At 41.3% G+C, this 22,388-nt stretch overlaps 1 protein-coding gene across 5 annotated transcripts in view; it reads right to left on the bottom strand.

The window, feature by feature from the left end:
• LOC125988751 (vitamin D3 receptor A) overlaps positions 1–22,388 on the bottom strand; it is a 61,856-nt gene that overhangs the window by 35,278 nt on the left and 4,190 nt on the right. The window lies entirely within an intron of this gene.

Below are 22,388 nucleotides of genomic sequence, written 5' to 3'. Positions count from 1 at the left end.
CGAACCCCAAAAAAGGCATCATAACCTGGACGCCAGTACTTACAAAATAGCTCTGTGTCCTTTAAATTCCCAAGCTTGATGTATTTTGTGTTATCCAGACTACCATGATGTTAAAACAAAGTATTGTGGGGTTTAGAACTCGCAGTATGTGCTCAATGTTAACCGTGTAAGCCACAAGATGATTTTGAAGCCTCTTTTATACACCTTCCATTTTTTTAACAACCAGTCCAATGTGAATGATTACATTTTTATTTGAACTTTACAGGATTTTAAAGTGTGAACATTGACTGTTTAAAGGTGTATTCAACTGGGTGGAGCGAAAATTAATAGTTGAGCCATATGATTTAGAGAGACAGGTATAGGTAGACTGACATTTCAGACATTTTAAATATGTCAGCAACCAGGAGTGCCTGAACTCAAAATTGATTGCAGTTTTTAGGCATTTTATAATGTGCAAGCGTCAGAATTCCAAAAACAATAAAAACATGTAAAGTGCAATAAAAAGTAAGAAATAGAAACTCCCAGCAGGGCAGAGAATACAGTACTGTATAACATGCACATTTTTGGGATGAACAGATTTTACAGGTTTCATATGTAGAGCACAAGTGGCACAGTGAGCTGCCTTCACTAAGCAAGTGGAAAGTATTCAGTGGTTGTCACTAGTTGATTGATCTTCAATGATCCTGAAGGACTGTATTGATTTGGTTCTTGATTGACCACGTCTAGTCTGCGAATGAGGATAAAAGAAGTGCGCTTCTTTATTGCAACCAACAAAGACGGTGTAGATTGACTCAACTAGTATGGTCTAGGGAACACCCAAAAAATAATTTAAAAAGGAAAATGCAAATCAGATTTCCCTTCCTAAAAAGGTACAGAGAATTTTAGTATTTAGTATTTTAGACCGAATCATTTAATAATCAAGTTTACAACAAGTTTGATTACAAATAAAACAAATGTGCACATTTTGTACTTAACTAAGATGTTCCGTCGAGTAGCTGAGTAAACCAACCTTCTTAAATTGGGACAGTTGGCTGTAAAGTATCCATCGCGGCATCTAAATCTCAGTCGCTGTAGAAGCACATGACCGCATGGAGCTCAGCATAGGAGGGCAACATAGGAAATGGAATTCGTGGCATATCGGGAGGAAGGGTCTATAGGCGGCGCAACGGGGAACATGACCTACTTTTACCACCAGCTGCCTTCAAGAAGGCCTCACTGACAGCCCGCTGCTACACTAATGCTTAATAACCAAATCTCCGAATCTCACCGCTTACAAACATATTATTCTTAGCAACATATCTGCTGAACTTTGCTTCAAGATGTAAGGACAAAAATAAAAATCCCAAATTCACTCCCCTGTACTTTTGTCATATAATGCACCACTTTCCCCACAAATTTGTAGCAAAAACACATGTTTTGGTATTCACATACGTATTTCTTTTGTTTGCATTGGAACCACAAAGAAAAAGGCAAATATGAACATTTACACAGAACTCCAAAAACAGACTGGGAAAATTTATTGACACGTTTAACTTAATATTTGGCAGTACACTGGCTGGAAAAAGCAACTGAAATGAATCGCTTCCTGTAACCTTCAACAAGTTTCTTACACTTCTCTGCTGGAATTTTGGCGCAGTGTTCTTCTGCCAACTGCTTCAGGTCTGTCGGATTTGAAGGCTGCCTCTTGCCAACTGCTGTTCTGAGAGGTCTCCATCGGTGACCCCCTTTGGGTTTCTGAGCTTGACTCATTGATGGCCACTTCAAAACTCTCCAACGCTTTGTGTTAAGCCATTTCTTAGTGTGCTTTAGGTCATTGTCCTGCACTGAGACCTATGACCTCAGATGTAGACAGAGCTTTCTGACGTTGGGCCATACTTTGCGCCAAATCCTCCCTTTGAAGGCCTTGTTTCATTTTCGATACACAGTGCAGTGATGTGCTTTAATTGGTCTCGTGTCCACAGGACATTCTCCCAGAATGGATTTTGGCTCCTCCTGGTAGGCGTTGGCAATCTTCAGCATGGTTTTTGTGTTTTTTGTGGCAACAGTGGGATCCTCCTGGGTCTTGTATCATAGCCATAGTGAATCTGAATTTGTTTGGGAGTGGATTGAGGTTCTTTACCCAATTTTTTAACAATCCTTTATTACATCTTTGATCAATCTTTCTTATTCTTCCATGAAGGTTGACAACGGTGCCATTGGTTGTGGACTTGATGAATACACACGGGAACATTCAAATATATGGACGTTTAGCCATAGATTGTCCATTTTGGGTCTTAAATCGTCCATGAAGGTTAGCTACAATCCCACTGGTTGTGGACTTGATGAGTGAACACTCAGATGTCTGCAGATAGACTTTTAGCCATTGATTGTCCATTTTGGGTTTCAAATCGTCTGAAAATTATTTGCTCTTTTTTCTTCCCTTCATGATTGGTATGGTAAACAAAGACACAACACAAACGTTGAGTCACATTTCCTCAATTTTAAAAGGCTCAAAGTGTGATTACTAAATTGTCAGCACCTATTACTTGCCACCATGAGCTTAATTACAAATTCAAGTAGCATGGCATGCTTGAAATTACATCTGTCACAATAATTACTATATGGATTTATCGCTCAACAAGTACAGTGGACGTTTATTTTTTTTTGCATGTTTGTTCACATACATCGTCAGCAGTCAGTCACACTGCTTCGTTACAACTCTTGGCATCGCTTTGCTTGCCGTTGGGCGAGTTGGCACCCACACACACACACATACACACTAGCGGTGTAACGGCTTTCGAAAATAGTTTCAGTTTGACTGTTTAAGTTTGGCAATTCAGGTTTTGAACTTCGGACCTTGTTTACCAAGTAGAGGAGTAAAAGAAACAGGCAGGCTAAGTGAGTGACTGAGTGGCTTAGTGACTGAGGTTTGTAAAGGTGTCTGATGAGAGAAAAATTAAGAGTAAAGAATTGTAAGTAAGGAGGAAAACCAGAATGAAAGTTAGGATAGAACAGAAAAAGGAAGATAATTGACTGGGAGTGAAAAGCATGAGAATAAGCAAAATGAGAAAGCAAGAAAGCTGCAAAGAAGAAATAAGAATATAGAACAGACCCGGGCAAAATACGGCCCGCGGGCCATATCCGGCCTTTTGTGCGTCTCTGTCCGGCCCGCAATCATTAATTCCATTTGATTACAACTTAAGAAATAAAAAAAAATCTGTGTCGTACATGCAATACAACTGTGCTGCTTTTATTTTGAAAGGCGTCGCACTTCCGTGTAGCGTGCGTGCATGTGAGCTGTGCGTGTAGGTGAACAGCGCGAAGTAATGCTACCCTCAAAATGTGTGCTGATGCGAAGAAAAGAAAAGTTGACAAGGAGTGCCGTGATTTCAACAAGACATGGACTGTCAAGTATTTCTTTACAGAACTTAAAGGTAAAGCCGTGTGCCTGGTTTGTGGCACACAGGTCGCTGTGTTTAAAGAATATAATTTGAATCGCCACTACACGACCAAGCATGAGGAAAAATACAGAAATCTGTCTAATAAAGAGCGCGCAACAGAGGCTGATGAATTGCTAGCAAAACTGCAAGCCCAACAAGGACTTTTTATCAAACTTCACACCCACAGAGATGCAGCGGTCAGGACAAGTTTTGTCATTTCCCGCAAAATTGCCAGAAAAAGTAAGCCGTTTACTGACGGAGAGTTTATTAAGGAGTGCTTTTTGGACTCTGTTGCACTGATATGCCCGGAGAAAAAGAGCGCATTTGAGAATGTGTCACTCTCCCGACGTACCGTAACAAGGCGGGTTGAGGACACATTGATATGTTTCTATAAATGTGTTGTAATTCACAGTTTGGGGAAAAGCTAAAGAAGTTAAGAATAAATTGTACTGATTAATGATTTTTTTATTTGACCTATACACCACTATTTCACATAGCCTAATATAAATATAAACAGAATAATTGTAGTCTTCTAATTACCAGTACCAGCTATTTAAAATAAATTATTTAGTGCATATCACAATGGAATAAAGTTGAGCAGGTTTAAATTATCGTTGGTATGGCCCTCTGACATAGCTCGGGTTTTTCATGTGGCCCCTTGTAAAAATTAATTGCCCACCCCTGATATAGAACATGCCAAGGATTAAACAGCACCCAATCGTACTCCATTTTAATCCACATTAGAAACGGGCATACCAATCACTCATTTCACTGACTGTTAAAAATTAAATAAACTGAAAGAAACTGATATTGATTAATCATCTCACTAAGCAACTTGGGGAAAAAAAGAGAGAGCCCTGTTTGGCTTCAACCATTAGAGGCAAGGTTGAATCATTCCTAAATAGTCCAACATGACGCACATGGAGTCAGCCAAGGGCTACCTTCACCCGTTGGGATCAGCTCTCCATTCTCCTTAATATACTAACACTACCATTGAAAAATCAGTGTGATTGAGTGAAATGAAAACTTTCAGAAATTGATTTCAAAACAATTTCATACAGAAGAGTTAAAGGTTTGACACCGTTGTCAATCACACGTAGTCTAATGCTCATAATTTTAATTATTTACCTCCATTTAGATCCTATACGATGAAGAAGCGCCTATCAAGATGTGCAACAAATTGCAACTGATAAATGACAACCTTTTTCAAGAGATCGAAATGAGATCGTTAGTTGTCCGCATACAACTTTTTTGAAAATTTGGTTGCATGTATGACATAATGGATGACTCAAACCTAAACTTAAAACGGGGACGTCGCTTTCACATGTCACCAGGCACCCACATTCACCTCTGACCTTCTAAACTAGGACTGAGTAAGAGCAACCAAGTGATTTTCTTCTTTATGCTCAGATGCACATGATTTTAATTTAAATAAAGGTTATGTGGAGGAAAGAGGGTGGCTCCACTATTAAAGTATTAATTCTTAGTGTTTCTGATGTAGTAAATACTTAACATATGACTTTTTCCTAAAGTATGTGATGTTAATTCTCGAGAAGAAAATGTAGAAATATGTTTTAGACAGTCAATGCTATAAAGCCAAGACTCAAATATCACAAGTGCATTTCAAATACATTGGAAACCTGGAATGTTTATGTGTGCACAACGATTGAAAATAATAAATGCACCGTATTTTACTGACTATAAGTCACAGTTTTTCTCATAGTTTGGCCGGGGGTGCAACTTATAATCAGGAGCGACTTATGTTATTTATATCATAGTTATTTGAATATTATGCATTTTATGGCTGGTGAGACTTGTACTCTGGAGCGACTTATAGTCCGAAAAATACAGTAATCACATGAAGCACGTGTAATGAATTTATAACTATAGACATAAATGTGAATGTTCTTAACTAAAAGAAGTACGACAATCAGTGATAGCCTTTCCATTTGACCCTAACCCTAATCTCACACAAATAATGTCCACTTCTTTTTACAATCTGAAGCTATCAAGGTATCCTATCGCAAAAGGAAAACTACTCCGTGGCTACATTTGTGTTGACATGGAATGGGGCCAAAGAGGCAACAAGGTGAAGCATGTGGGTGAATTATTAACGTGATAAACAGAGGTTAGTAGACTCAGAACAAACTACACATCCAACACAAACCCACGAGGTGTGAAAGAGCAGAATGGCAAGGGGTGGGGGGGGGGTGTCACAATTGAATTACAATGTTACGACAAATTAAAATTGAATTAGAACTCAGACACAGTTTACAGAGCAATTCCACTAAATTGGCACATCAGGATTCCGAAGTCCCATACATCATTTATTTATCCAACCTTGGCTTTTACACAGCACCCAATAAACAAGGCATATTTCTGCAACACATTCACACAGCGGTATGGCATACGCCGTTCCGATAACGAGAGACATGGTGAAGTCATTTTCTGGTGTGACCTATACAAACGATGCTTACCGTCCCGATATCAAAACATGTCACTTGCGCATCAGCACTCAGTCGCTTGCAAGCAAACTCGGTCTACCCGTGTAGAATGTTGAAACCTCAACTTAAGAGGTATTTTTGCCTGTTCTACTGCGACTTCTCCCCTCTGCTCTCTCCTGCTTGGAGAGGGGGCTAAGTTGTTATAAGCCAAGTGCGGCTGTTGTCTGGATTCTGCATCGAGCAACCTTCACAGGTCCTGAAGTGGACCATTTCCCCAGAGTTTCTCATTAAAAGGACACTTGTGGTTTAAAACTAGCATTGTACAGCATTGCATCATGTGACAAATGCTGTGCACTCTGCATCCATTGCGATCTGGTCATTCATGAAGGGGGATCCCTCCTCTGTGATCCCTTCAAAATTTCTTCTCTTTGACTTGACACAAAAACAACTTTTTTGAGAGTCTGATAGAGATAAGTCAGGGCAATAATTTAAGTGTAAAAATATCGACCCACATTAGATGATCAGGTCTCATGGCGTCAAAGCAGAAGGAACAAGAACAAAAACAAGTTTTTAGTGAATTTTCAGTGAGGGTGTGGGACGAAGCATGAGCTACACAACACTCGACGAGCGCATAGCCTGAAAAGGATGCAGTGTCAGCTGAACCTGAGGAAATAAAAGTTCCACTCAGTCCAACAAAAAAACAACACTTCCCAGTAGGGCTATAAAAGCTTGAGGAATGATGTGACCATTTATCAAAACACTTGCTCTAAAAGCATGTATTCAAATAGTAGATAATATAGCTCAGCTTTGTTTTAGCCCAACCTAAAACTGTAGAAGAAAACATCTTAGATAAAAAATTCAAATAAAAATGTCTTGGTTTCTTGCTGAAGTCTACTTGTCTTCAACAAGTAACAAAATTCTATCTGTCATAGCCGTGTCAAGCCCAGTTTTGTGGGTGTTGAAGCCCCCTTACAGTAAATTCAAGCCTACTTAAAAATTGAGTGTGTGTACATGTGTGCATGCAGGTTTTTCGAACTTAAAAATGTGACGCCCAAACAGGACCCCACCCACCGAATGCCGCCCTATTCTGCTATGGCACCAAAACTGACAGCATCATTAAACTTCGAACCCTAAAATTGCCCCTGCTGTATCTGTATAGGCAGAATGTTGCAAATTTCCTTTTCTACATGGTGCAAGGCTGAAATGGGATGGTTTTGTTTTTTTAATCAATTTCCCATCTAGCCTGTCGCTGGGTTGAAAGTAAAAATATAATCATGTTCCTTTTCAAGTTCTTTTTTTTTAAATCAATTTGTACTTCCCATCTAGACTACAGCTGGGTTCAAAGTAAAAATATAATCATGTTCCTTTTTAAGTTCATGAATTCACTTCACTGCCTTTGAGAATTTTTAAGCATCCACGACATCCTGTTCATAGAACAAAACATCACCACTTCACTTGCGAATTCAGTGTTCCCAAAAACAGACAAGCAAACGTAATGTAAACTCGTTGTTGAACAACCTTCTGTCATAACTGAGGTTTGTGGGAGACTCCATCATTGAGCCACAAAGAAGGTCCACAACCCATTTTACATGAGGATGTTTGAATCTTGCTTGTCTATTTAGAACTGTTGCACAACCCTGAGTGCTTGTTGAGATACAATCCATGCTCTCTAATGACATGTTATTGCAGCAAATTACAGAAAAGTAAGATTTCAGTTTTTATTAGAGGATGTTTTTTTTGCGTTCAGGAGAAAATCACTGGGTATTCTGGTATTTTTTTTGTGTGTGATTTAAGTTGATGCAAGTTTCCCACTTAAAAATTACAAAATGGTATGAAACCAAATGTGGGAGTATTTAATAGTTATTGTCAACTTAAAACCTGTCAGTGTGATTTATATGCATTAAATCTTTACGTCATTTCACCATAAATATGGCTTCACAAAAGAAAAGCAGTCTCATTAGAATTTCTTACTTCAAGTTTAACCACAATTTCTGAATTAGATTGATAAATTAGACTGAATGTTCAAAACAAACCCAAAAAAAAAGGAATCCTTTTTCCCTACCCACTACCTGGCATCTATATAAGAGAGAAAATAACAGGCTTTGTGGAAAACAACAGTGTCTAACAGAAAAAATGACTCATCTTGCTCTATTCCGCCATCATTCACTCTCTCTCGCGCTCACTAGTCGAGTTACCAGATACAGAACATCCTGAACACAAAAACACCCAACGTGACCAACGACATAATGTGCACAAACAAGCTCAGCCTTAGGTTCTGAGAAACTACGCCTCGGCTGACTAAAATATAAAAATAAACCATTTATTATATATTCATGTTACTGTTCATTTACTGTTCATTAAAAAAAATAAAAGATTCATTCATTACTTCTGTTTGCTGAAAATACATGAAATGAAGACCTTTAGAAAAATAAATCAAAATTGCAATAATTGGAAGGAAGGGATTTCAATTAGATTATTTCTGAAGAAAATTCAGCCCTCCAACAATTTGCAGTATGTGTGTGCGTGCGTGCGTGTGTACGACCCCCCTGCAGTGATGCCCGCTCACTGCTTGATAATCTCTGCTTTGTGTCACTCCATGCTTCATCCACTAGTTTTCTATGTGTAATTTGTGCTGTCCATTTCAAAACATAATGAACAAAAAAAGACTGTACGTTGAAATATGCAAAAAAAATGTAGGGAATGCATTATATAATATGATAAAACAAAGAAATACTGGTATGTGAACAATACTTTGGGGAAAACTATGAACACAATGTAATCATAACAATACAAATTATTTAATTCTGCTGTCCTACTGACGATATGGCAAAATCAAAAATTGGGAAAATATTAGGGAAACCATAAAGATTTTAGTATTTTGAGTTATTTGTGGCGAGCCGACTGATTTTTTTATCTCAAATGCATTCCAAAGGCTTGGTCACCTTCTTAAAACAAATCTATTTTATGTTGTTGTTTGTTTTCCACTCGGATTTGATAATTATATGGTTCAGATGAAGACCAAGAATAAAAAAACAAGAGAACAAAAACATCTAACAAAGAACCACACAACAACCTTCGCAGGCCAAACTTTCACCATTTGAATACAAACACATAATCAAAAGTTACAGGAAACTGTGGTGATAGTATTTGTAAATCTCTGCTGAAGCCATCATATCCACATCTGTTAAACAGGAAAACTATTTTTTTTAAACAAGTGGTTCGGGTCACCACATACGAAAACAGAATTGGTCTCCAAGCGACAGCTTCAACTGTGGGGCCATAAACACGTGGAATGAGGGATGGGTCCTATGAGTTATGTTGGCATCCACTTACAAAGTATTTCTGACTGCGAAGGCACCCCACTAGGTTAGGTAGACAATTTACGGATTGGTCATCCTACAGGTTTTAATTTGGATTTAGGTCAGAGTTTTGGATGGGACATTTATTTTATTCTGGAGAAGCAGGTTCTTTTTTGATTTGGCTGTATGCTTGTATGATTGATGTAAATTTCTTCCTTCATTTATCTTGCCTACATTTAGAAGTTTTGGCCAAAATGTACTATAGTGTTCAGTAGGGTTGTCATTATGGAATATTTTTAGAATCGATTATTCCATTAATTAATTGAATAATCTGATAGAATTGGATTTGCATTAGAGTGTATTAAAAAAACCTTTGTTTCGCAGGTTACTGTTTATTCCCCAACAATTTCTGTCCGCCTTTTTGGTAATATTTAGTGAAGACAAAACAACTGAACAACAGTTAAGCAATATCACATAAGAAAGATTGCTGCTCATTGTTTTATAAAGCAAAAGCAGATGTTTGCAAGTGTCTTATGTTTACTAAACGCAAAAGCAAAATCAGTCTGCTTGCATGAAGGACTAGAGAATTCAGAGAATTAATAATTTCAAGAGCCTGAAATTAGAAGATTTGGACAATCTTTAGTTAATAATGGCTCTAAACCATTACGCAATGAGTGGATTTCACACACTGTACATTACTGGCAGTGGGGTTCCACTCAGTGTAGTGTATGAGCTGTAGGCAGTGGGCATTTCAAATTGTGAAAACATTACGTACTTGTGCACTTGTATTGCCAAGACTACAAAACATTAATTGTGTGTGCATTGAACAAAACAAGCACATTTAGACATGCATAAATATCCTTAAGATTTTGGCCATCTGATTATTTCAGGAGTCATAAACGCCTGTGTCAGCCAGCCTAAACGTACGCATTTTAATTCCCACAAAATTACTACAGTCAGTTTTTTTTCTTACATCTTACAATAAATTGTGTTTTAAGAAGAATGTATTAATTTAATACATCCACTGCACACGTTTTCATAGGAGTATAATTTGAGACTGTTCCCCTGGCAGTTAAGGCCATTCACAAAATATGTATACATGTCCAAAATTCAGTAATACAAACACTTCTAACCACCGCCAAATGGCAGGGAAAGGATTACGTATCACATGTAACTGAATAGACTTGTTGAGGCCGCTGCTTGTTGCATGTCTTTACTGTCTGTGTAAACTAACAAATCCTCAGAAAATAACACCCCGGTCTCACTGAATACGCAGATACACAAACAGGCCATATATGCATACATTTATTCAAACATCAGCATGCAGAGTCACACACATCTACACAGTAAACCCGGCTGTCTCTGTGGAATCGGCGGCAACGTGGTAGTGACAGAACAATGGAATGGTTTACAGAGGATTTCCAGTGGATATAAAAAGTCTGCAAACACGCTGCTCAAATGGAAAGATTTTATGACGTAAAAAAAGTAAGACCAGAATAATTTAACATAAATAAAATAAATTACGGATAAAATACTTTGGATAGTAGATAAACGTGTTTTGAAAAAAGAAAACAATACTTATTCAAATATAAATCAATATCAAATATAAACAAATAAATAAATAAGTTCATCATGATACTAGTGCATAACTACTATTGCATCCCCCTGTATATGAGATTTTATATTGCCTAACCCCTATACTAACCCTAACCCTTATTCATTTATTTATAGTCTGTCCTTGCGTCCACTGCCATCCGGGCCATCGGAAAAGAGAGAACGGCCGGGAGAGGCACTTGACTCGGAAAGAGGGCACACCTCACTAAATAAATAAAAAATGGTTTGCTTTTAAGTGAGTATAGTCTTAAAATACAACCTTGGCAAACTTATTAAAACACAAACTTAGTCATATAAACCTGACCATTAAGGCTGTGAGGAACCGGCTTGAAGCTCGATAGTGTCACATTTGCACACTCTTCCACATGGACACAGTTGTCAAGTAAGTTGGAGCAACCAAACAGAACTCACCAACAGTAATCTCCGAATTATCAAATACTGAATACGGTGTGACAGCTTGTACAAACAAGTGCATGATGGCAGACTTTTTACACCAATTCTGCATAAAGTCAACTGAGTCAAAGCATCACTCTGATAGATAGAAAGTAAAGCCGTGCATGCATCACAAAACAGATAATTTCCTATAAATTTGAACTCTTAATGGCTTAGGCCTTATAGTTCATGAAATTGGCAGTTTGACATAGATTTATGTGAAAAAGGACATTTATTGGTCCCCGTGCATAAAGATACCACACGAGTTGTCAGTGCAGCACACCTCCACTTTGGCAATTTCAAACAGTTTTCACCGAAAGAAGGATCACTCTCTTTTAAAAAAAAAAAAAAAAAAAAAGGAAGTCATGTGAAGTGGAAGTAAGTGAGAAGACAAATCTGAGAATGGAAAGAATTGAGGTCGACCACCACTTGATGTGTTTAGCTGTGTATTTTGAGACAGTAGTGTACTGTTCTGTAAATACACGAGACATACGGTAGAAGGGTGTAAAACAGTGTGTTAAGTAATAAGTGTGAAAGAAAGCAAAGTGCTCGCTCTCACATGTGCGTGCAAATAAAGATGAACTATTGGTGCTATGAAAAAAACAATCTGAACACACAATAATAACAAAAATGCAAAGGACACGCAACAGACACTCAAAAGCAGTTAATGGTAGAACAAATACTTTTAATTCGTGAGGAACCTTGTCCTTATCTGGATGCATTAACATTAGCCATCTAATTACTTAAATTACATCTGCTGTATGGTATCAGAAGACATATTAGACATGTTATACAATGAAGGACCCTGACATTGCTAGAGGGGTTGGTTAAAAAAATTCCAACTGTTAATCATCAGACAATAAGACAATCATTGACACATTTGTGCCCGTCAGCAGTATAAAGGCTTTGATGCACCGCCTTAGACAATGGCATTTATAAACATCTGCGCATTTGCTCCACGGCACTTCTTCCAACTCAGTGTCAGTGTAGATTCATAGCCTTTTGGCTCAAATGATCTTGAAAGCAACTTGAATTTAGTTGAACAAGAAGCAATTTGGACAAGTGGCAAATCCTCACCAACAAAAAAAAAGACATTAGGAGCTTCTAAATGATGTAAAACTGCTGTGTCAGTAATTATGTTTTTTATCCCACTTGAAATTCTATTGGTTGCATAATTTCATGACGGAGCCAGGGGCTGCATGAATTCTGCCAGAAAACTAGCGGAAGAGGAAAAAAAAGATCTATTTGACTGGCCCATCCAGTCTGCTAAACAGAAGCATCTTGAAGGAAAACACAAAAATGCACCGTATACCAAAAATTTAAATCATAAAAGCATTTTCATGCAAGGACATACTTCCAAGGACCAACACAAAAACAAGTGATTAAAAATGTCACTCACCATTAGCTACACTTCACCAACCAGTGGCCAACAAGAATGATAAAACTTACAACACAATGCAGTGTGATGATGTTATTCTCTAATGCCTAAAGTTGTCATTAGCACATAATTATCTGCAAGTCAATGGACATATTAATTTGCCAATGAAGCCTCGCTGTGCGGCTGCCCTTTGATATTAATATATTGAAAGTATCAGCGACAGGGGCCGTGTCAAGTCGTTAGCTTTGAGCTAACTTTGGACTTGTCTGGTAGCATCACATTACATCATCTGGAGCACCCGCAAAAGCAGCGTGTTGTCAAACAGATTGCAATTATCTACCATGTATTTGTGCTCATTTTCAACCTTTATTGGCAGCAATCTAGATCAAGTCAAATAGTTTCAGTTTCACTTCCAGCTAAATTTGGGCTCGTCTGCAATAACACTGTGTTTTCAGAGCCACCAGTGGATTCCTTTTTTATTTTTTTAAATTTCCATAACATCACATGTTCTCGTCATAACAAGGTCGCATTCAAAGATTTACGGAATAAATCACAGATGATCCGGAACACTTGGCAACATCAATGACATGGTTCTAAAACAACGGTGGTCCCGCACAAGCAGACTGAGTAACAGCTTCTTTCCTCAAGCCATCAGACTCATGAACACACTGAGGAAAACCACTTGAACATTCCAAAGTCACCATGCCACTTGGCACTTTACTCTTGCACCTTATATACAGTTATACACTTTTTCACTTTACTTCTATGACCACTGATTGTACTTCTGCTGCTGTGTATGTATGTGTGTGTGTGTGGGTCTGTATTGTCAATACTCTTATTACACACCGTGTGTGTGTGTGTGTGTGCGTGCGTGTGAATGTGAGAGAGTATTTTATTGTATAGTACTGCACATGTTTATCAGCATGTTTTTAGTTAATCTGCACATTGGAGACTGGTAAAACGCAATTTCAAACTTCTGTGGTAACCCTGTTACAGAGATCTTTGACAATAAAGTAAACTTGAACTTGAACTTGAACTTGGAATGGAGTGGTTTTAAAAGCTGAAGATACACTGTGCCCAAAACTGCATTGCCCAACCTTTATAAAATGTCATCAGAAGGTAGCGTGCTGAACCTAAATCCATTGAGTGATCAGTGCAGCTGATCTCTGGTTAAGAATTATTTTACAAGAAAAGCAATGTTTGTTTTGTTTGAAAAAGTTGTAACAATCTTCCCATTGAAAAATGTGTCTATTATATAGGGAAATTATTAGTTTTCTTGCAAAAATTACATTTTTTATAAGGGATGTTAATTTTTTTGATACCACAGTAATCAAAATCAAGCTAGAAGGTTTGATTAGTCGTGATGTATTCAGAATCATATCTATCTCCATCATTTCACGTATCTAATAACTGATTGTTTCCTCCCCGGCACAGGATAATGCAGTCAAAGCACAGAGACCAGCAGAGGATATAATAGTACACAAATCTAGTGTAGTTAAGCGTTTGCACATGCAGATGAGCTATCGGCCATCGAGATCCCTTGTGGGTAGCTAATTGCCCCAGGAAGCAATGGGTGGAGCCTCAATGCGGGAGGCCTGCTGCGTTACAACCAGTCACCTCAGTGGGCTTGTCTCCCTCTCCCTCCCTCTGCAACAGTAGCATCAGGAAAAAGAAAATGAGGAATGGAATGCAATGGAATGGAATGGAATGGAGGCGGGGGTGGTGGTGTTCAGGAAGGAGGGTTTACTGCTCAGTGAAAACCCTTACACTGGGCCTCAACACACTAACAGAAAGACTAAGGGGTCCAAATCGGGCTACAACTGTGTAGTCTGAGCGCGGCATAAGGGAAGAAAGACGAGCTGAATCTCATTTGAATGTTTTTGCTCTACTCTTCTCTCCTTGGCATTTCCTTACAATATCCAGAAACATGTGCAGTGTATCTTCAGGTGACCACTAAAGGAATAGCAGTGTTCATATATTCTGGTGTTGAAAAACACCAGAAGGTTGTTACAGTTGCTCTGATATATAGTAGTATACAGCGGATGTGATTAAAGCTTTTGGTCGGTGATTTGCATACACACGTCAAACATTTTTATTGCACCTCCTCCCTCATGACAACCAATAGTCATCACTTATTCAGAGAAGCTTTGCAAATGGCTTGAGTAAGTGTGTTTCAGGCAGGCAAGCAGCGAGGAGAGAAGTCCAAGGACGCAAGAATATAATTGACTAAATCAACAACAAACTAGTTATCAAATGAATCGCTTCCTCGTATTTTAACAAGCACATCCTTGTTTAGAGATGTCATAACTAAAGGTTGACCAATCTAATTTTAGGCTCCCAAAAGTAGTAAGTCTCTGATTTCTCTAGTCCTTCATGAAAGCAGACATAAGACATTTGTAACCATCTACTTTTACTTTGGAACATCCCGAGGCTTCACCAGCATGTTCCCTTTCCGACACGTGGAGACAGCTTCCTGGACCTAGTCTACTCGGCGCAAAAGGGAGCTTTCAAAGCCACCCCCCTCCCCCATCTGGGGCTTTCTGACCATCTCACCGTTTTGCTTTTGCCCGCATACAGACAATTGGTAAAGGCATCCAGGCCGGTTCGGAGGCAGGTTCGAGTGTGGCCTGAGGGTGCCTCCGATGCACTTCGTGACTGCTTCGACACCACTGACTGGGACTTATTTAAGCAGGCAGCCACCTACAACGATTGGACGGACATAGAGGAGTATACTGACTCTGTTACCTCTTACATCACAAAGTGCATCGATGATGTGACTTGCTCAAAATCCGTCGTCACTCGCGCGAACTGGAAGCCGTGGCTGACGGGGGCTGTCCTCAGACTGTTGAGGGCCAGGGACAAGGCTTTCAGAGCGGGGGATGAGGCTGGCTTGAGGACAGCGAGGGCCGACCTGTCCCGAGGCATCAAAGAAGCAAAGAAGGCGTTCTCGTGCAAGGTCTCCACCCACTTCAAGGACAGCAAGGACGCACGTAGCCTTTGGCGGGGCATTCAGACCATCACGGACTACAAGCCCGAGCCGAGGAGCTGTGAGGGCGACGTCCGTCTGCTGAACGATCTGAACCGCTTCTTTGCTCGCTTCGACGCCCAGAACAGCACTTGCCCACTGAAGTCCACTCCCCCCCTGCACGAGCAGCCCCTGCGCCTCTCTGCCGACGGTGTGAGGAGGGCGCTTGCCGCTATTGACACCCGTAAGGCGGCGGGCCCTGACAACATCCCGGGTCGAGCGCTGAAGGACTGTGCTGGGGAGCTGTCGGGTGTCTTCACGGACATCTTTAACGTTTCCCTGCAGCAGGCCATCGTCCCCTCGTGTTTCAAGGCTGCCACCATCGTTCCTGTGCCAAAGAAACCTGCACCGTCCTGCTTCAATGACTACCGCCCTGTGGCACTGACGCCCATCATCATGAAGTGCTTTGAGCGGCTGGTCATGGAGCACATCAAGTCCGTTCTCCCCCCCACCATTGACCCTTTCCAGTTTGCGTACCGTGCCAAGCGGTCCTCTGAGGACGCCATCTGCTCTGCCCTCCACTCGGCCCTCACCCACCTGGAGAGAAAGGACTCATATGTGAGGTTGCTGTTTGTGGACTTCAGCTCTGCCTTCAACACCATTGTGCCGCAGCGACTCATCTGCAAACTCGACGAGCTGGGCCTCAGTACCTCCCTCTGCAACTGGATACTGGACTTCCTCTGTCAGAGGCCTCAGGTGGTGCGTGTTGGCGACAAAATCTCCGCCAGCATCACGCTGAGCACGGGAGCCCCCCAGGGCTGCGTGCTCAGTCCATTGCTCTTCACCCTGCTGACGCATGACTGCACTGCGACCTACAGCGACAACCGCATAGTGAAGTTTGCTGACGACACGACTCTGGTGGGTCTCATCACGAAGGGCGACGAGACTCAGTACAGGTCGGAAGTTGACCTTCTGACCACGTGGTGCAGGGACAACAACCTCCTGCTGAACGTCGATAAGACCAAGGAAATGATTGTTGACTTCCGGAAGGGTCACACAACACACCTGCCGCTGATCATCGACGGTGCTGTGGTGGAGAGGGTGAGCTGCACCAAGTTCCTGGGGGTGCACATCAGTGAGGACCTCTCCTGGTCCGAAAACACCTCGTCACTGGCAAGGAAAGCTCAGCGCCGCTTGTACTTCCTGCGGAAGCTCAGGCGTGCATGTGCTCCTCAGGCAGTCCTGTCTACATTTTACCGTGGCACCATTGAGAGCGTCCTCACCAGTTGCATCGCTGTCTGGGGTGGTAACTGCACTGAACAGAACTTGAAGGCCCTGCAGCGCATAGTGAATACGGCTGGTAAGATTATTGGTGCTTCGCTGCCCTCCCTGAAGGACATTTACACCTCCCATGTCGCCCGCAAGGCAACCTCGATTGCCAGAGATGTGAGTCACCCGGCTCACTCTTTGTTTGACCTTCTGCCCTCTGGGAAGAGGTACAGGAGCCTGCGCTCCCGCACCACCAGACTCGCAAACAGCTTCTTTCTCCAGGCTGTTAGGGCCCTGAACTCGCTACCCCCTTCTGCGTAGCGTGTGGCACTGTTGCGCTACTTTCGGGAATGTCTGCTGTACGCGCACTTGCTCCTTTTTTTTTCTGCTCCTCCTATTTATTTATTGTTGTTTATTATTGTTGTTGTTGTGTTATTTATTCATTATTTATTCAGCACGCTTTTGTTATACTTGTTTACTTGTTGTCTGTTGTGAGCCATGTCTTGTCACCGTGGGATAGGGGGGAACGAAATTTCGGTTTCTTTGTGTGTCTTTGGCATGTGGAGAAATTGACAATAAAGCTGACTTTGACTTTGACTTTGACTTTTGAAAACTATGACCATCAATATTGTGAAATATTGCTTAAGTGTTGTTTAAGTTGTTTTCTTAATCACAAAAATCATTCTAAACAAAATAATTTATTAATAAACAGTAATCTGGCAAAATGTTTTGATACACTTTAATGCAAATAAAATAGTATCCAACTATTCGATGACTCAATGGAAAATTGCTAGACGAAATAGATTCTAAAATATTCAGGAGTGACAGGCCTAGTCTGGAGCAAGGGTTAACAGAAATATAATGAAATATATTAAAATTAAAAAACATTTTTATTAATGACGTAAAATAAAAAATGAATATGCTTTTCACAAATCTAACTGAAACTATACATAGTGCATTTACAAAACTATAAAACTAAACTAACTAGTATTAGAGCGGAAAGTAGAGGAAAAAAAAGGTGGTCTCTATATTGCAGACTAATTTATTACAGTTGCCTTAAGAACAGTTATTTACTGTGATAAACGGGTTAGGCTTAATACATTTGCATTTTTCTCAACTACCATTTTTATATTTTTAGGTTACGTGCCATCACATTTCTGTCCATTAAATAAGATCATGCCTCCAATTGATCACCAGGTACTGATTTAAATTGCCAGAATTTCTATCTAAAGTTTTGCTGTTCAGTCTCAGACTCAAAAACCTCAGAAGCCGAGTGCAAGCGTGCAAGCATTGAGTGGCAATAGCAACAAATCTGTTTTTGAGGACTAAACGTCAAGTTCTTGCAGAGAACTTACAAAAAAACCTCTGGGAAAGACAGAACAAGAAAGGCTCAACTATTCAATGTAATAAATGGCATATATTGCATATGAAATCCAACACCTCGGCACAACACAGCAACAGTGCTTTAAGGCAGCACTGCGTATTCTGTTGAGCACGCCAAAGAAGTTTTTGTGGTCAATGCATTCTTGGCCCGGTGGGAAATGGTCCCGCAACTGGTGATCTTCCATTAAAGCTCATCTAGACCGTCTGTATGGTGTTTGGCATTGTTGGCCGCCGCGAGTCTGTTAGAAGTTAAAGCTGCGATTCTCAAAGCCCTTCATGGATGGCGGGCCGTGTACTTAAACGGTTAGGTGAGCCGCTATTTCGGTTTATCTGGCCAAGCCCCTTACGGCGCTTGAAAGGAGTCCTAATCCCACCGGCCACAACACCAGAGCCTCAGCTACATTCAAGTTGTTACTACAAGCACACAAAAACATAAGGAATCCATTAGTCACTGTTCATAGAGGATTTAGCAGTCACATGTGAATGCAATAAAGCAAAATAATATCTGCTTCTTTATTTCCTTATTGCTGATTTATTATTCTGAATAAAGCCACATCCTGAAAGGCTTTAGAAAGTGAAAAGATGCACGTATGCCTGTTATATATACATACATATCGGCATTTTCCCAACATTCTACTGGGGTAACAAGGGGACGGAAAAGTAGGGTGAAAAATTAATGGATGGATTTAACATAAGGCTGGTGTGCCGTGCTCGAGCTCAGACTAGAATTTTTTTTCGGCCAATTTGCTTGGTTTACATATATTCACATACGGACGTACTATCCCGGTCCGTACTGACCCCAACCTAGCAGACCACAGCGTAGAGAATGGCAGAGACCACCACAGAGTCATAGAAGGTCCTGAGGAGAGCCCTGCACACACCGAAGGTCTCCTCAGCAGGTGGAGGCGACTCTGGCCCTTCTTGTACAGGGTGTGGGTGTGATCAGTCTAGTCCAGTTTGTTGTTAAGGCAAACACCCAGGAATTTGTAGTTCTCCACTACCTCAATGTCCGATTCCTGGATGTTCACTAGAGTGAAGTGGGGTGCTGTCCTCCCGAAGCTCACAATCATCTCCTTCGTCTTGCTGGTGTTCAGCTGAAACTGGTTGAGCTCACACGAGCTGAAAATGTCCTTGATGACCGTCCTGTATTCCAGATCATTCCTCTCAGAAACATATCCAACAATGGCCGTGTCATCGGAGAACTTCTGGATGTGGCAGTGTGTGGTGTCGTGGGTGAAGTCTAAAGTGTACAGGGTGAAAAGGAAAGGAGAGAGCACCGTACCCTGGGGGAAACCTGTGCTGCAGCGCACCACATCAGACACACAGCGATCTAACCTCACGTACTGCGACCTGTTGGTGACTAAGTCTGTAGTCCATGCAGCCAGGCGTTGGTCCACTCCCGCCTTCTCCATCTTCACCCTGGGCAGTGACGGATGGATGGTGTTAAAAGTGCTGGAGAAATCGAAGAACATGATCCTCCCAGTGCTTTCCGATGTCCTCCAGGTGAAGCAGTGATCTGTGCAGTAAATAAATCACTGCATCGTCCACCCCAACACCAGGCCGGTAAGCAAACTGCAGGGGGTCCAGCTGTGCTCCCACCAGTGAACGCAGGTGACCCAGGATGATCCTCTCCATAGTCTTCATCAGATGGGAAGTCAAGGCAATAGGCCTGAAGTGGTTAGGCTCCTTGGGGCGCAGCACCTTCGGTACGGGGACCACGCAGGAGGTCTTCCACAGGGGTGGAACTTTGTTCAGGCTCAGGCTCAGGTTGAACAGGTACATGACCATGCCACTCAGCTGGTCCACACAGTCCCTGAGCAGTCTCGGACAGATGCCGTCTGGGCCCGGGGCCTTCCCTGCCTTGACCTTTCTGAGGTGAGTCCTCACCTGAAGATCTGTAAAGGAGAGGGGGGTGTTGGAAGACTGGGGTGGGGGAGTGAAGACTGAAGAGTGTCTTCGGGGGGGTGAGAGGGGGTTGGTGAGCTGGGGGGGAGGCTGGAGTGTTGAAGGTGGCAGGCTGAGGTGCGGAGGGGCAGGCCAGGGAAGGTGAGGGGTGAAGGGGCGGGCGGAAGGCAGAATCAAATCTGTTGAAGAACAGATTGAGTTTATCCGCCCAGTCCTTGTCCCCACCAGTTAGTTTCCAATCAACCCCTTTACCATGGCCTGAGATGGACTGCAGATGTTGCTGGCGTTGTTAAACTCCATTTCCTTCTCCAGTCTCCTCCCGTAGTTCTCCTTCTCCTTCCTGATCTTCAGCTGGAGTTCCTTCTGGACTCTACGCAGTTCCACCACGTCCCCTGAACTAAAGGCTCTCTTCTTCTAATTAAGCAGAGCCTTTATCTCGGAGGACACCCAGGGTTTGCTGTTGGGAAAACACCAGACCAACTTGGAAGGCACAGTGGTCTCCACACCAAAATTAATGTAGTCTGTAATGCCCACTGCATTGCACATGCTGTCAATGTCACTGCCATGGGGGCTACAGAGAGCTTCCCAGTCTGTATTCTCAAAGCAGTCTCTGAGCCTGGCAGTAGATTCCTCAGACCACAACATCACAGACCTCCTCTTAGGTGGATGCCGTTTCACCACCGGGGTGTAGTCTGCGACCAGATGGACGAGGTTGTGATCCGAGCGACCAAGTGGGGGGAGGGGGGATGAGGTGTATGCATCCTTGACATTGGTCAGTTCCCTGTGGTGGCTGCAAGTTTTGCGCAGCAACACCATGGAGGTAGGTTTAACGAAAAATAGAAATCAGAGTACAACTTGGAACCAGCCGGAGACTACGGCTTTAGCACATTAGTCTGCATCAGAGTGCTCACGGAAGCTGTTTTCCTTATTAAATCAAGAACAGTCACCCAATCAAAAAAAAAAAAAAAAAGTCAAAGTCAAAGTCAGCTTTATTGTCAATTTCTCCACATGCCAAAGACACACAAAGAAACCGAAATTTCGTTCCCCCCTATCCCCCGGTGACAAGACATGGCTCACAACAGACAAACAATCAGAGCAGACTTATGTATGTACATATTGATTGCGTGTTGTATTTTAATGAGACAACTGCTAAAACAAATCTGACATTTGTGATTAATGGAAAAAAGCTAAACACAATAATAATCAACCTACTCATTTCCAACCCAAATTATCGTGCAAAAGCAATAGCAGGTCATCAAAGATTATCCTTTTTTTAACATAGTGACATGGGACCTTTAAGGTTAATCTGATTAACCGAATTCTCCCAATAGACCTTGAAACAACCTTTGAATCCCGTCATGTGGGGTTCACAAACAGTGGTCATCAACCTGTCCAACCCACACAATAGCATATAGTGAAACTTTCAAAGACAACAATTAATTCTCCTAAATTCAAATCATTTTGCATAGTTCAACTTTTAACTGTACAGTAAAGCCAATTTAAATAATGTGTAATAAAGTGTACGTAAATATTAATAGTAAAACAAACAAAAAAAGTGTTCCCCTCTTTAACACCTGACAAACACATAATACTGTTACTTTTAAGAATATTTTTCGCCTGGCAATGCATAAGAAGTATATTACATCAGCCTTAAATTTGTTTGGAGGGGAAAATGAATCTATGTAGTGTAAAAGACTGTTTCCATTGATAACTTGTATTGTACAAATTGTACAAATTGGCACTTTTACTATGTGGTTTCACTTCCAATTCTGGCTATAACTGCACCATTTGGGGAGGAAAAATTTGCACTTTTGGGGCGTTTCAGGTTGAACCTTTTCTCTAAAACTGCAACTGCCTCGAAAAACTCAATCTTGTTGTCTAAACTAACAATATTGAGTTCCATGAAAACCTGTTAGTCAACAATGCCAGGCTTAACTAGTGAATTCATACAAATGCTCTATTGTGATTGAATGTTGTACCATCTTTATTTATAAAGCATCAAAACAATGTAACCAAAACATACTCTTTTGACTCACAGGATAGTTTGTAAACAAGAAGCATCATAAAGTTAATGAGCTCAAAACAAAAGCAGCAAGCATTGTCTTTGTATACTCGTAGGGCGTGGATTTGTGCACATGTGCACAACACAAGCTTGGCAATTAGCAGAAAGAGCAAAACAATCTGCTATCATTTTCAACCTGCCTGGAACTCGACGAAGCACAAACTTCCTGAGTAACACAAATCATTTCCATTCAACTAACCGCAGCGCGGGTTGGGCTG

Source organism: Syngnathus scovelli, chromosome 2 (assembly GCF_024217435.2).
Source record: "Syngnathus scovelli strain Florida chromosome 2, RoL_Ssco_1.2, whole genome shotgun sequence".
NCBI classification, from domain to species: domain Eukaryota; kingdom Metazoa; phylum Chordata; class Actinopteri; order Syngnathiformes; family Syngnathidae; genus Syngnathus; species Syngnathus scovelli.
The sequence above is the reverse complement of the archived record's forward strand: the minus strand, read 5'-3'. Positions and strand labels throughout refer to the sequence as shown.